At 32.4% G+C, this 11,655-nt stretch overlaps 1 long non-coding RNA gene across 5 annotated transcripts; it reads right to left on the reverse strand.

Annotated features, from left to right (window-relative positions):
• Positions 1 to 352: 352 nt before the first annotated feature.
• Positions 353 to 5,528, reverse strand: LOC111403852. Of its 5 annotated transcripts, none has more exons than XR_002704565.1 (9): positions 5,427 to 5,528; positions 4,246 to 4,378; positions 3,933 to 4,159; positions 3,765 to 3,831; positions 3,584 to 3,655; positions 2,877 to 3,081; positions 2,726 to 2,791; positions 2,300 to 2,628; positions 353 to 2,111 (listed from the first exon to the last, which is right to left on the reverse strand). It is a non-coding gene; the product is annotated as an uncharacterized LOC111403852 (long non-coding RNA). The 5 variants fall into 5 exon arrangements; XR_002704563.1 differs by having other exon boundaries at positions 354 to 2,137; XR_002704566.1 differs by lacking the exon at positions 5,427 to 5,528 and adding an exon at positions 4,768 to 5,050 and having other exon boundaries at positions 354 to 2,137.
• Positions 5,529 to 11,655: the final 6,127 nt, after the last annotated feature.

The following is an 11,655-nucleotide window of genomic DNA, read 5'->3' on the forward strand; positions in this document are numbered from 1 at the left end:
TATATATATATATATATATATGTGTGTGTGTGTGTGTGTGTGTGTGTTGGATAAAAATGAAACTTATGTTTTCTTGTTTTTAATTCAAAAAATAATAGTGTAGTATTTTTATGCATTTTCTTGATTAATCTTGCATGTTTTGCTGCATTACTTGATTGATTGACCACCAATTAGGTGATTAGTTACTTCTTATAATTTTGGAATGTTCACAATAAGTTAGAATTTTGTAACATTAATAAGTGAACAATAGATGTTAGGAATAACATATTTGGTACATGTAATCATATTGATAATCATGTGTGTGAATACAAGAGAAATCAAGAATTCTCACTATTTCTTAGATTCATGAACCCAATTCACCTGTCGAAATCGAGCTTCTACAGTTGGATCCCAAAATCGAAATGACCTTCAGGCAAAGAAGGGAACAGAGATTTGAGAAAGAAAGGAAAACAGAGATGGCAACAAATGAAAATTAATACCAACATCAGTTACAACCAGTTCTGTCAGTATAGCTAGCTCCACCAAGAGCAATCGCTGCTGACGATGGCAAAACATTAGTAGGGAATTATGATATTTCGTTCTAGCTCCAGTGCAACCAACCATTGTATATCACCCGAGGATCATTGTTTCTTGGAATAATATGTGCAGAAATTTGCAAAAAATTTCTTCCCATTTTCTCGTGTTCATATCATCAGAGACGAAATATATGCTTTCAAACAAAGGGATCTCAAGAACTATTCAAAGCTATGAAAAAGAATCAAGCATTATTTTAGAAAACGTCCCAATTTAGACATTCTCAGACAGGTCCAAGTCTACCTTTTCTATTCAGACTTGATCTTGAATACCGTAACATTTTTTATGCTTCAGCAGATTAATCAATGATGAAGATGCTCATAGACAATGCATATGAGGTATATGACAAAATAGCAGAAAATCAATATGTTACCATTTGACAGGGAGACATCTAAGAAAACAATAGGATTGCATAATATTGATGGAATAACAGCTCTAACAGCCCAAATGGAGATATTGACAAAAAAGCTGGACAGCCTCACTCAGACAATGCACATGGTGCACTAACCTACAGTGGCATGTGAAGGTTGCAGGGAAAATCACACTACTCCAAGCTTTCCATTAGCTCCTACTTAAATAATTCAGCTTAAGGAGGTAGGTTATGCATAGAATTTCCAGAGGCAATAGAACAATCCTAACTTTTACACATATAATCCGCGTTGAAGAAATTATTCAAACTTCGAATGAAGTGCTTTAAATTCGAAAGAGCTACCCAACCACCCTACCCATTGCCAACCACCTTGAAATTATATGGTAGTAGGAGTGTCATCTCACCTCAGAAAGACCACTTCTAATGAAGTAATATCACTTTATAAGAGGCACCCAACCACCTCGTACAGACGTGAGGGGCGAGGTGGAGCTGAGTGTGGACCTTATGTGACCTCTTACTTCATCTTTGCTTAACTGGCAGTCATGTAGCTTTCTTCGTAGGATGAGGCGTGACATTGGTCCTGCAAGTGCAGGCATAAATATTTGTACAAGGCATGGACTTTAACAAGTATGGTAATGTCATAGGCTAGAAGCTACTGAAGCGAGGAATTAGAATACGAAGGAATGATTATGAATTGCCTCCAAGATGCGAATTGATTGTAGACAGTAGAAAAGAATGCTTTGTTGATGATCTGAGGTACGAGGACTTACAGATGGCCTCAATGAAAGTTTACCATCTTATTGGGCAAAGTGCCAAAACTAGAGAGATATTGCGACAATGACAAAGTGACAAGATTTACTTTCCATCTTTGCGCCGATCCGCCATCTCATGGTATCTCAGTGCCATCATCGTGCTATCTGACAAATCAGCATCCCTCGACTCGGATCCTCCTGCATCACAAGGGATCCCTCTCCAAGAAGGTTTCCGTCACTGAAGCTGTTTGTTGCAGTTTGAAGCTCTTAGGAGTACATTTTTGCACCCATTGATATTTTGTTCTTAGAGAAGCTTTTTCTTTTCGATACTTTCATCATTTTGGAACATATAGAAGGCAAAAGAGAGGGTGTAATCATCGGAGGAGAACTGAAAGATGATACATGTGTGCCATCCTCTGCAGTCATGGACGAGTAATCTATTCTGAGGTAAATCAAATCAAAAGGAAGTAAAAAAAGATAATCAAAATGATCAATACTGCATATGTAGGTTCAAAGTTGCAGTAAATAACTCATGCGAGTTATTTCTTGGAAAAACAGACTGAAAGTAATATTCTTGTCATGCATTTTTAGCGATGCACAGCACCTCTGACTAAGCTGATTGGTGGGGATTTCGTTGAACCTCCACTGCTACCTAAGCTTTTGAGGATTTCCCTATGAGATCGATGAATGCGAATCAAGAGGAAGAGAGCTGCACATGCAGCAATCAGAGTGCCGCCTCCAATTATCAGAACACTCCTGCTCACCCAGCCCTTTCTTCTTCTGCCGTCCTACATTGTGAGAAGGATAGCTCTCAATGGCACTTAAATTTGTAGATGGTGGACTAGTAATATTCTGCTCGTTTGGCAAGTTTCAAAAGGAAAATTCCGGGGGGGATATTTTGGTCCATTGTTGTTGAATGTATTTCCCCCAATCCTGAAAAGAGATGAAGAGACAAAGAGTCAGAGAAAAAAATAGATTTTATTTGCTAAAGAACAGAAAAAATAAGTTCCATGGATGACTTGTAGCTCACCACAAGTTTTTGTATAGCATGAAACTTTCTGGAATAAGACCACTGAAATGGTTATCTTCAATATTCCTGGAAGTGGATACAGGGAGTACTGACAACAGAAACAAAAACAGAAGGTTTGGACTGAGTTCATAACTTTCAAGAGAAAACATACAAGTCAGATAGTGGGTGATCGGCCAATAATGTTACTGATCCAGTAAATTCATTTCCCTGCAAGAACCTGCAATAAAATCTTGTAGTTGGGAACTGACAACCCATGTCATAATTAATCAGAAACAAAAACTCAAAATCTTGTATGGTCTGTCAAAGTTCTGAATGAGGTAAGTAGATCTCCAGTGAATTTATTGAACGATAAATCCCTGGAAAAGAAGAACATAAATTTCAGAATTCGCAGTAATAAACCAATAGCTCAGATCTGAATGTGATTGTGCTGATGAACTGAAGCAATGTAGGCAACAAATTAGAAGTTCTTGTATCTAGTATAAATTTCCTTTGCTGAGCTTGGTTTTCCATGTCTTTAAATGGTGCCAGTAATTTAGTTGTAACAGAACAAATCCATTTTTCATCTGGTCTGTAGTGGAAGTTGTCTTAACTTATGAATTTGATAAATGGTAGTCAAATTCAAGGGATTAGATCATAATTTTCAGACTTGATAAAAATCCAATCAATGTCAACATGGAAAGAAAACAAACGTCCCTCCTAATGGGTCTGGTTTTGAATTTCACAAGGGGAGATAATCATCATTAAAGGCCAAGAGATATGCATATCTGATGAGCTCTAGTTAACATCAATTGCACTTCAAGAAGTTTTCAAGTAGTCCACACTTCATGCTCAGTGTAAGGAGACTGGAAAATATCTTACATTTCTATTAGATTCTCCAGGCCATTGAACACATCCCCGAAGGGTCCAGATAAAGTGTTGTGGCTCAGATTCCTGCAGGTATACAATTTTGCTTGGTAACATACACAACTTAATAACAACTAAAGAAAACTAGCAATTGTAGAAGAAAACTGAACTTAGCAGTACGAAAAAAGCTTCTTACAGATGCCGGAGATGTTTCCTGTAAACTAAGGAGAATGCTTTGGCTAAAGTTATTCCTAGACAAGTTCCTGTATTTATCAAAGATAAAACGGCATATAACTGTTTTTATAATAGCATGAATAATTGAGGTTAGTTTGTAAAATAGAATCAGCAAACAGGGCTGTCTTACAGCTGTGTGATATAGGAAGTACAAAGTAGGGGATATCTCCATGAATGTGATTTGAGCTAAGGTCCCTAGTAGAAATAAATGCATAGAAGTGGGAAGCAGACAAGGTAGGGCACTATATACTGAAGTAAGCAATGTAATTAATGAGAATTTACTTAATCTGCTTCAAACTTTGTAGATTGGAGAGGTCAAATCCAAGAGTTCCAGTGAGCTCTAGGCTATGGAGTTTACTGGATAAAAGTTCATTTAATATTAGCACAATCAGGTAAAATTGAGTTACCTGCATATCTGATAATCCACAGTTATGGGAAATTACAGGTGGATTACTGATGATCCAAAGCACGAAACTCCAGTCAATGATTCTTCGCAAGGATCTCCACCTTCCAATTTCCATTCCTTAAGCTGCGGTGGGCTGTTCAGGGACCTGAACAGATCTCTAAGAGTTTGGACTGCATAATGTAAGTTAGATGCTTATTTCTACTTGAAACTGAATTAAACAATCAATCAGAACACTGTGCAGTAATGACAATAAACATCCAGCAAATCCAGCAATATCTATTATACTCGAAAACTATGCTGAGGCCACCTTAAATTACTTTGTTTAATTTGCAGTCATCGGGCACCTTTTCTTGTTAAGAATAATCACATCTTGCAAATTTTATGTTCTATATTTCTTACTCAAAAATTCTGGTTGTCGATAACAGCCACCCATCAACCAAAAATCGATACATACAATAAATTGAAAATAACAAAAAGGAAGTTCAATGAATGCACAAAAGTCATTATCCACAGCATTCAAGAACGACACAGAAAATAAACAAATAAAGAATTGGATTACATGTGTACAATAGGAATTGTCCGTGAAGGCCGAAGCCCGGAATGCCAGAATTGCCGAGAAGACAATTGTAATCAGACACGCAATTTTACAAAGTTTAGCCATCCTTTTATCAAGAAATAGAGAGTAGTAAAGTGATCTTGTAAACCCAAAAGATAAAATTCCCAAGTTTTCCTGAACATAAATCATATTCATTGATATCAAAACTAATACGAGTAAAAGGTAAACCCATAGTACTAAAAACATGATGAAGCTTCGTATCACTGAATATGTGAATATCAAGAAAAGGATCCGTCCATAGTTTAATTGCAATCGTCAAGCACAAGCCCAATTAAGTGTTAAAACCTTCATCTATAATACAACTAGTGCGTGCGTGATTGTGCAGAGTCTTGTATCAGATATATGTACACATATATATAACTACATACTGTACATGGAAACAGAGTGCTGTAAGCTGATAAGGAATTTTAACTTGAAGTAAAAACGATTATCGAAACAAAAATAAATTCTCGATTCGAAGAAATCGCTCAAAAAACTAAATTCGCAATTACTGCACGCACACAATTTCTTGGAGAACGGAATTTTCTGCATGTATATAAATCTATACATTTATACACGATGTAAAATTGAAATATTAGAGGAAATGAAGGGTTTCGACGTACCATAGAGAGGGGGCAAAATTTCATGGAGTGAGGTGGATTTTAGTAGCAGCGGAATAAACAAGAAGAGTCTCTGCGTTGCCACTGCTGTAATATTGTTAGGGAGTTGGAAAAGTTCAAAGGAAAAAAAAAAAAAAAAAAGAAAAAAAAAAAAAAAACTTTTAAAAAAAAAAGGAAGAAAAGAAAAGAACCTTTGTTTGAATCCCATTTTAATATGTGATTAAAAATTAAAAAAAAAAATTTGAATTTAAATGTAATATTATTTTATTAAAGAATGTGTAACTGAAAATTATTTTTTAAAAAATAAATTTTTGAAATAATGAAAAACAAAAGCTAAATATTTGCAATATATCTTGCAAATTTATGCGGGAGATGGAAATGGGACCGGTCATCTCTGTCTGACCCGCATATCATGGTGGAGGTTTTTGAATTAAGCTATTCAAACAAGGTAATTTGACACGAATTGGTGACGGAGCTCATGTGTTGAATTGTGATTCGTCTATTTTTTTTAAAAAAATCCATCTTCCAATAAATAAATGTCAAATGTTGTCTGTCACTAATTTCTGTCAAATTGCTCTATTTGAATCATTGTTTTGAAAATCGACTCAATCACGAACCTGAAAATGTGAAGAGTCAAAAGCTTCAACCGAGGTCGAGCCAAATGTAATAAATACATACAAAAATAATAAAATACAATGAAAACGATATTTTTTTTAAAAAATTTCATATTAATAATTTGTTAACTACATTCATTATCCTACAATTAGTCTTGATACTTCAAAAATTAAAAATCAATATGTTAAATTAGTTTGCTTTGTTAAATTAAAATAGTTTAAACTTATAGAAAATGATATATAGTATTACTATATTAATAATCAAGTGCAATTTAAGTTAAATTTGAAAATTAAATCAATGAAAAGATGAAGGTGGATATTATAATTTAATAAGTTGGGATTCAAAATCAAATTAGTCAATTAGACTGTAGACATAAAAAAAAATGAATAATAAATAAATAAAATAAAATGCGTTTGGTCGATTTAAATCATTAGTCCAATTAAAATTTTAAAGTCTACTAAAGGCCATAAACCCAAGGGCCCATACCAAAATTTAAATAAATAAACAAACAAATAAGAAAAATCATAATTACTCAATTATCTCATTTAATTAAATATAATTGGGTAATTATCAAAATTAGCATAAATTCTCCCTTATAAATAGGACCAATGGTTCATAAGACAAAGAAAGGAGAGGAGAAGAAGCTTGCAAGAAGAAGCGAAAGCAAAAAGGCAACCACGAAGTGCTGAAAAAATTCAAGGCCGGAGGAAGGGAAGAAATTCTCTCAAATCTAAACTCGGTGAACCCTAAAAAGATCAAAATCTTCTTCGAATAAAAACAAGTTCATGTCAAATCTAAGAAGATCAAAATCTTCTTCAAATCAAATCAAATTCAAGTCCAAGTCCAAGTCCAAGCCTCAAGATTTAAGTTTCGAACAAGTTAAGTCTCGATAAATCAAATTCTCGAAGACCAGGATTCAAACCACGTGGCCCAGGTCTTCAAATATTCAGATCATTAATCAGAGGATTTTTGCAATCTTGCAATTACAAAAAGGTCAACATCACTTGTATTTATTAAAATACAATTTGTAACGATTTCTGTATTTTAACATACGAAATTTCGTCATACATAGACATACATTTGAAAATTAATTTTGATGGTCATTTTAATATTTTTTGTTAAGTCACTATTCCACGTTGAAAGTTTATAAAATCTTTGGAGAGAAATGTATAGATAAAATGTACTATCCAATATTGAAAGTTTGTGAAATCATAGGACAGATGTGCATCTATAAAAGGAGCATGTCATCCAGTATTTTTTTATGCGCCTTTGAATTGTAGTTTATGAAGCCCATTACGAAGTTAAAATTTTAAACTAAAAAAAAAAAAAAAGGTGAAAATTACATGTAGACCTATTTTTAAAATCTACTTTTCATTAAATCATACCTAAAGTTTCATATTTCAAAATTCATATTATAATTAGTTATTTAATAATTCTATTCTTTTTAATATTATTATTTTTAATATTAACAATATTGTAAAATTAACTACATTTATAAACCACCCCCTCTTCCCACCCATTTTAAACTTAATTTTCATCTCCAATCTCCTGTCTCTCTTCTCCTTCATACCCTTCCCGATATGGCAATGCACTATCAATGCAAGGTGGATCGTCAACATCGTTGCGAGTGTGGTACAACTACGATCTCCACCCAACAGCATGTTGTACCTCTTCCATTCCAAGCATTATCAGGAGCGGCATTGCTTGACTCATCGGCAACATCCACCTAGCGATGTTGTCGCCCATAGCGAACTGTCACCGCCACTACGAGCTGTGCGGTACAACCGTGATCTCCACCCAATGACATTGGCTGAAAAGAATGTTTTTTCTAAAAATTTACATATTTTGTTAATGGGGAGATTTAGTTTTGAAGATCGATGTGGTGGCATGTGAGGTGGTTGTGGTTGTGGTTGTTGTTGAGGAGGTGTCGATGACGGTAGTTTCTATGGGTTGATGTGGACGGAGATGGCAAATGGCAATGAGAGGTAAGAGATCGGAAAAGATGGCAGTAGAGTGAACTGGACAGTGTGTTGTTGTTTGGTTTAATTTTGGTAGAGGTTATTGATGTTTGTTGATTTGGAGAGATGATGGTGAATTTATGGTGATCGACGATGTGGCAGTGACTCGATCTAGCCGACGGTAGATAGACAATAGGCGGTGGTTTTGGGGTGACTTTTATGGTGGTTTGGAAGTGCTTATTTCATGGTACTGCGTGGTTAATGGTGAATGGCAATGGTGTTGCGTGGTGGTGGTGGTGACATTTTCAGATCGATTTGTGGCTATGGCAAGGCATTGCTGATGTGACGGTGAAGTGGCGGTGGAAGTGGAGGTGGCTCAGGGGATGATGGGTGTGGAGGTGATTTGTGGTGTGGTGTTCTAGCGTGGGGTTAAGGTAAGGTAGGGTGCAATGGTGAAGTGGTTTGTGACAATTGTGAACAATAAATTAACTAGTTTGTGATCAATAAGTAATATGTGATCGATAAAATAAATAATTTGTGATCGATAAATAATATGTGACCGATAAAATATGTAACAAATAAGTAATTTGTGACTAATAATATATGTGATTGATGAAATATATGACCTGTAAAATATGTTACGAATAAGTTGTGACTTGTAAATATGTAATTGTGACCATAAAATAATTTGTAACATATAAAAATTTTGACCGAAAAATAATATGTGATTAACTAAAACGTCAATTTGTGACCAAATTACATAAATTTGTGACATTAATATATTTAATTGATAAAATATATAATTAATTAATTAAATCACAAATTAAATATAATAAATATCTTATTTTTGAAATTTGAAACATTTATTCTTAATTTTGAAATGGTAAATACTTAACTTCTTAGTTAGGAATTTTTCCTATAAAAAAATTGGGAAAACCGTAAAACCGTGGAATAATAGGCCCGGTTCAATGAGTTTTTAAGCGCTTTAAGCATAATTGGTTAACTAGACATAATAGGCTCGATTTTGGGTCCGATTCCGAATTTTACCGGTTGAACCGATTGGGCCAGGTCGGTTTTGAAAAGATTGATTTGAATAGCATGATTCGAGGTTTTTGGGGGTTAAAATATTCTACTTTTATTTATTTAGTCATTTATTATTTAAAAATATAAGAGTGAGGCAGGGTTGGAGACAAGGCAAGGCTAGAAAGTATCCCTATTTATGGAGAGACATAGAAAAATATTATCCAAATCACATTAAATACTTGATAGAAACATGTTATTTGCAAATTTGCAAGTGCTAGTACTTTGATGTTTTAAATTTTTTAAAGCCAAACTTGTTTTAGAGCATGTTTGGTGAAGCTTAAAAACAATTTCAAATGTTTTAAATAAATTTATATTTTCGATTTTTCTTTTTTTAATCAATGTAACAGTTCCTATTTGGTGAGGATTAAAATCAAATTTTTAGCAAATTTTAATGAAGTTGATGAAATATGTGATTGAGAAATTGTAAGACCCATAAAATATGTTATTGAAATTAATTATTGACTTTGATTTAAATTAAAATTTAGATTTTAATTGGTACCAAACATGGGCTTAATTTTTTCAGTAAAAAATAGATTAAATTTTAAAACTATTTCAGCATATCAAAAAGATAATTCTTCTTTAGGCCAAACAGGTACTTAAAGCTGAAAACACTATTATGCATACAGATTGCTGGCTAGGGTGAATGATTTTTGGAGTAGAATGGATTATTTGATAATCCTTAAATCGATAATCAGTACATGCCGAGCTCAGAATTGAGAGCAATGGCGGAAGTAGTATATGAAATAGATTACTCGGGGGACCTCTCAATTTATATTTGGGATAATTGCAGTAGAAGTTCCAAACCTTTTAAACACTAACATACTTTTTCTTAATCTTTCATTTATTGCAACCGTCACTCCAAAACTGTCCAAACGTTGTATTTGAAGCCCTTTTGGATGATTTTCGTCTAAATGTCATTAGTTGACCACTAAAATAAACTTTGACCACCTTTTAATCAATTTTAAAAAGGCAAAATGGTAACTTTCTATTTACCACATTAAATAATTAAAAAATATAAAAAAGAAATAAAAAGGAAAATTGTTGCAACCTGACACCTCTCATCTTCTTCTTGGGATATACATGAAAATGGCCCAAATAGTATATAACATTTTCCAAAATGACCTTTGACTTTTTTAGAAATTTGAAACTACCCAAAATATCCTTGGAAAAATTTAACAACCAACCCTTTATATAATAAAAAGTTTCTTTTAGTCCTTAAAAAATCTAACAAACAATTTTTTTAAAGATTTGTAAAAATTATTAATGAATAATTATAAAATGGAAAAGCCCAAATATAAGAGAGGACCATATAATATAAAAAAGGTTGTTAAAAATAAAAAAGAAATTAAATTTGAAAAAGAAATTGATAAGATAGGATATCAAGAACAATTATATGCATCACAAGAAATATTAAAATGTTTTAAAGAAAACTTATTAGAAAATTTCGCTAAAGGAATTGTAAGGTCAATAATCATAAAAGATATACAAGATATAATAGATAAATTGGAAAAAAGAAAGAAAAGTATCTCAAAATATGAAATACCTTTTGGAACAGACATAGATATGATAACAGATATTGATATTATAAATTCTCAAACATTATTAGACTTTGAAGAATTACTTAAAAATTTATGAGATTAAAATTTTTGACCTATTTTTCCACAATTCCAACATTTACATTGTTTTTTATTTTTCTTATAAGGTTTATTTTTCTGTATATCATTTTTCCTTTTATAATATTTCCTTCCAGGTTTTATGTATTTTTTCTTAAAGTTTCTATATTTTTTAAACTTCCTGTTTTTATGTTTTCTTTTATTTCTTTTTTCAGGATTGCATCCCCATCTTGTAGGTTTTTCCATATCTTCACAACATATTCTTGTTAATTTTCCTGATTTTTTCAGTAATTGTCTTTGTTGACATATATATGCAAGTCTTTCAAATAAAAATTTTATTCTTGATCCTAGTGTTCTAGGTATTCCTATATTTTCTTTAATATATTTTTCAAATTCTATTTTAAAATATATTCCCCATGATCCTGGTAATTTATTATAATACATATCTTGATATACTTCTTGATTTTCATTACTATAAAATTGAGTATAATAGTAATCTTTGAATTCACAAGTATATTCTTTAATTTTACACATATCACAAATTGTTAAATTAATTAGCTTAACTCTTGCATTATCTTTTTCTCGTATTGCTTCTTCTTCATAATTTCTTAACCAATTTTCTCCTAAGAATTCATCTGCAATATATTCTACCAATCTTTCTATTCCTAGTTTATCTGATTTTATTATTTCTGTTTGTACATTTCTTTTTATTAATGATTTTGTATCACTACTAATTCCTTCCCACCAATTTCTAACATTTCCTTCAAAAGATGCAATTAAAAAATCTATTCTTCTTTCAGTATTTTCCCATGTATCATCTTTATTATATAAAAAGAATAATATCATTGAGTCTGCCCAAGTTATTAAGGCTTTCTTAGTATCTATTTTGCAATCTAAGTCTAATTTTGTTCCTCCATGGTTAACAGGTTTATCATAATTATTATTTAATTCAAATCTATTACT

This window comes from Olea europaea, chromosome 11 (genome assembly GCF_002742605.1).
Source record: "Olea europaea var. sylvestris chromosome 11, O_europaea_v1, whole genome shotgun sequence".
Taxonomy (NCBI): Eukaryota; Viridiplantae; Streptophyta; class Magnoliopsida; order Lamiales; family Oleaceae; genus Olea; species Olea europaea.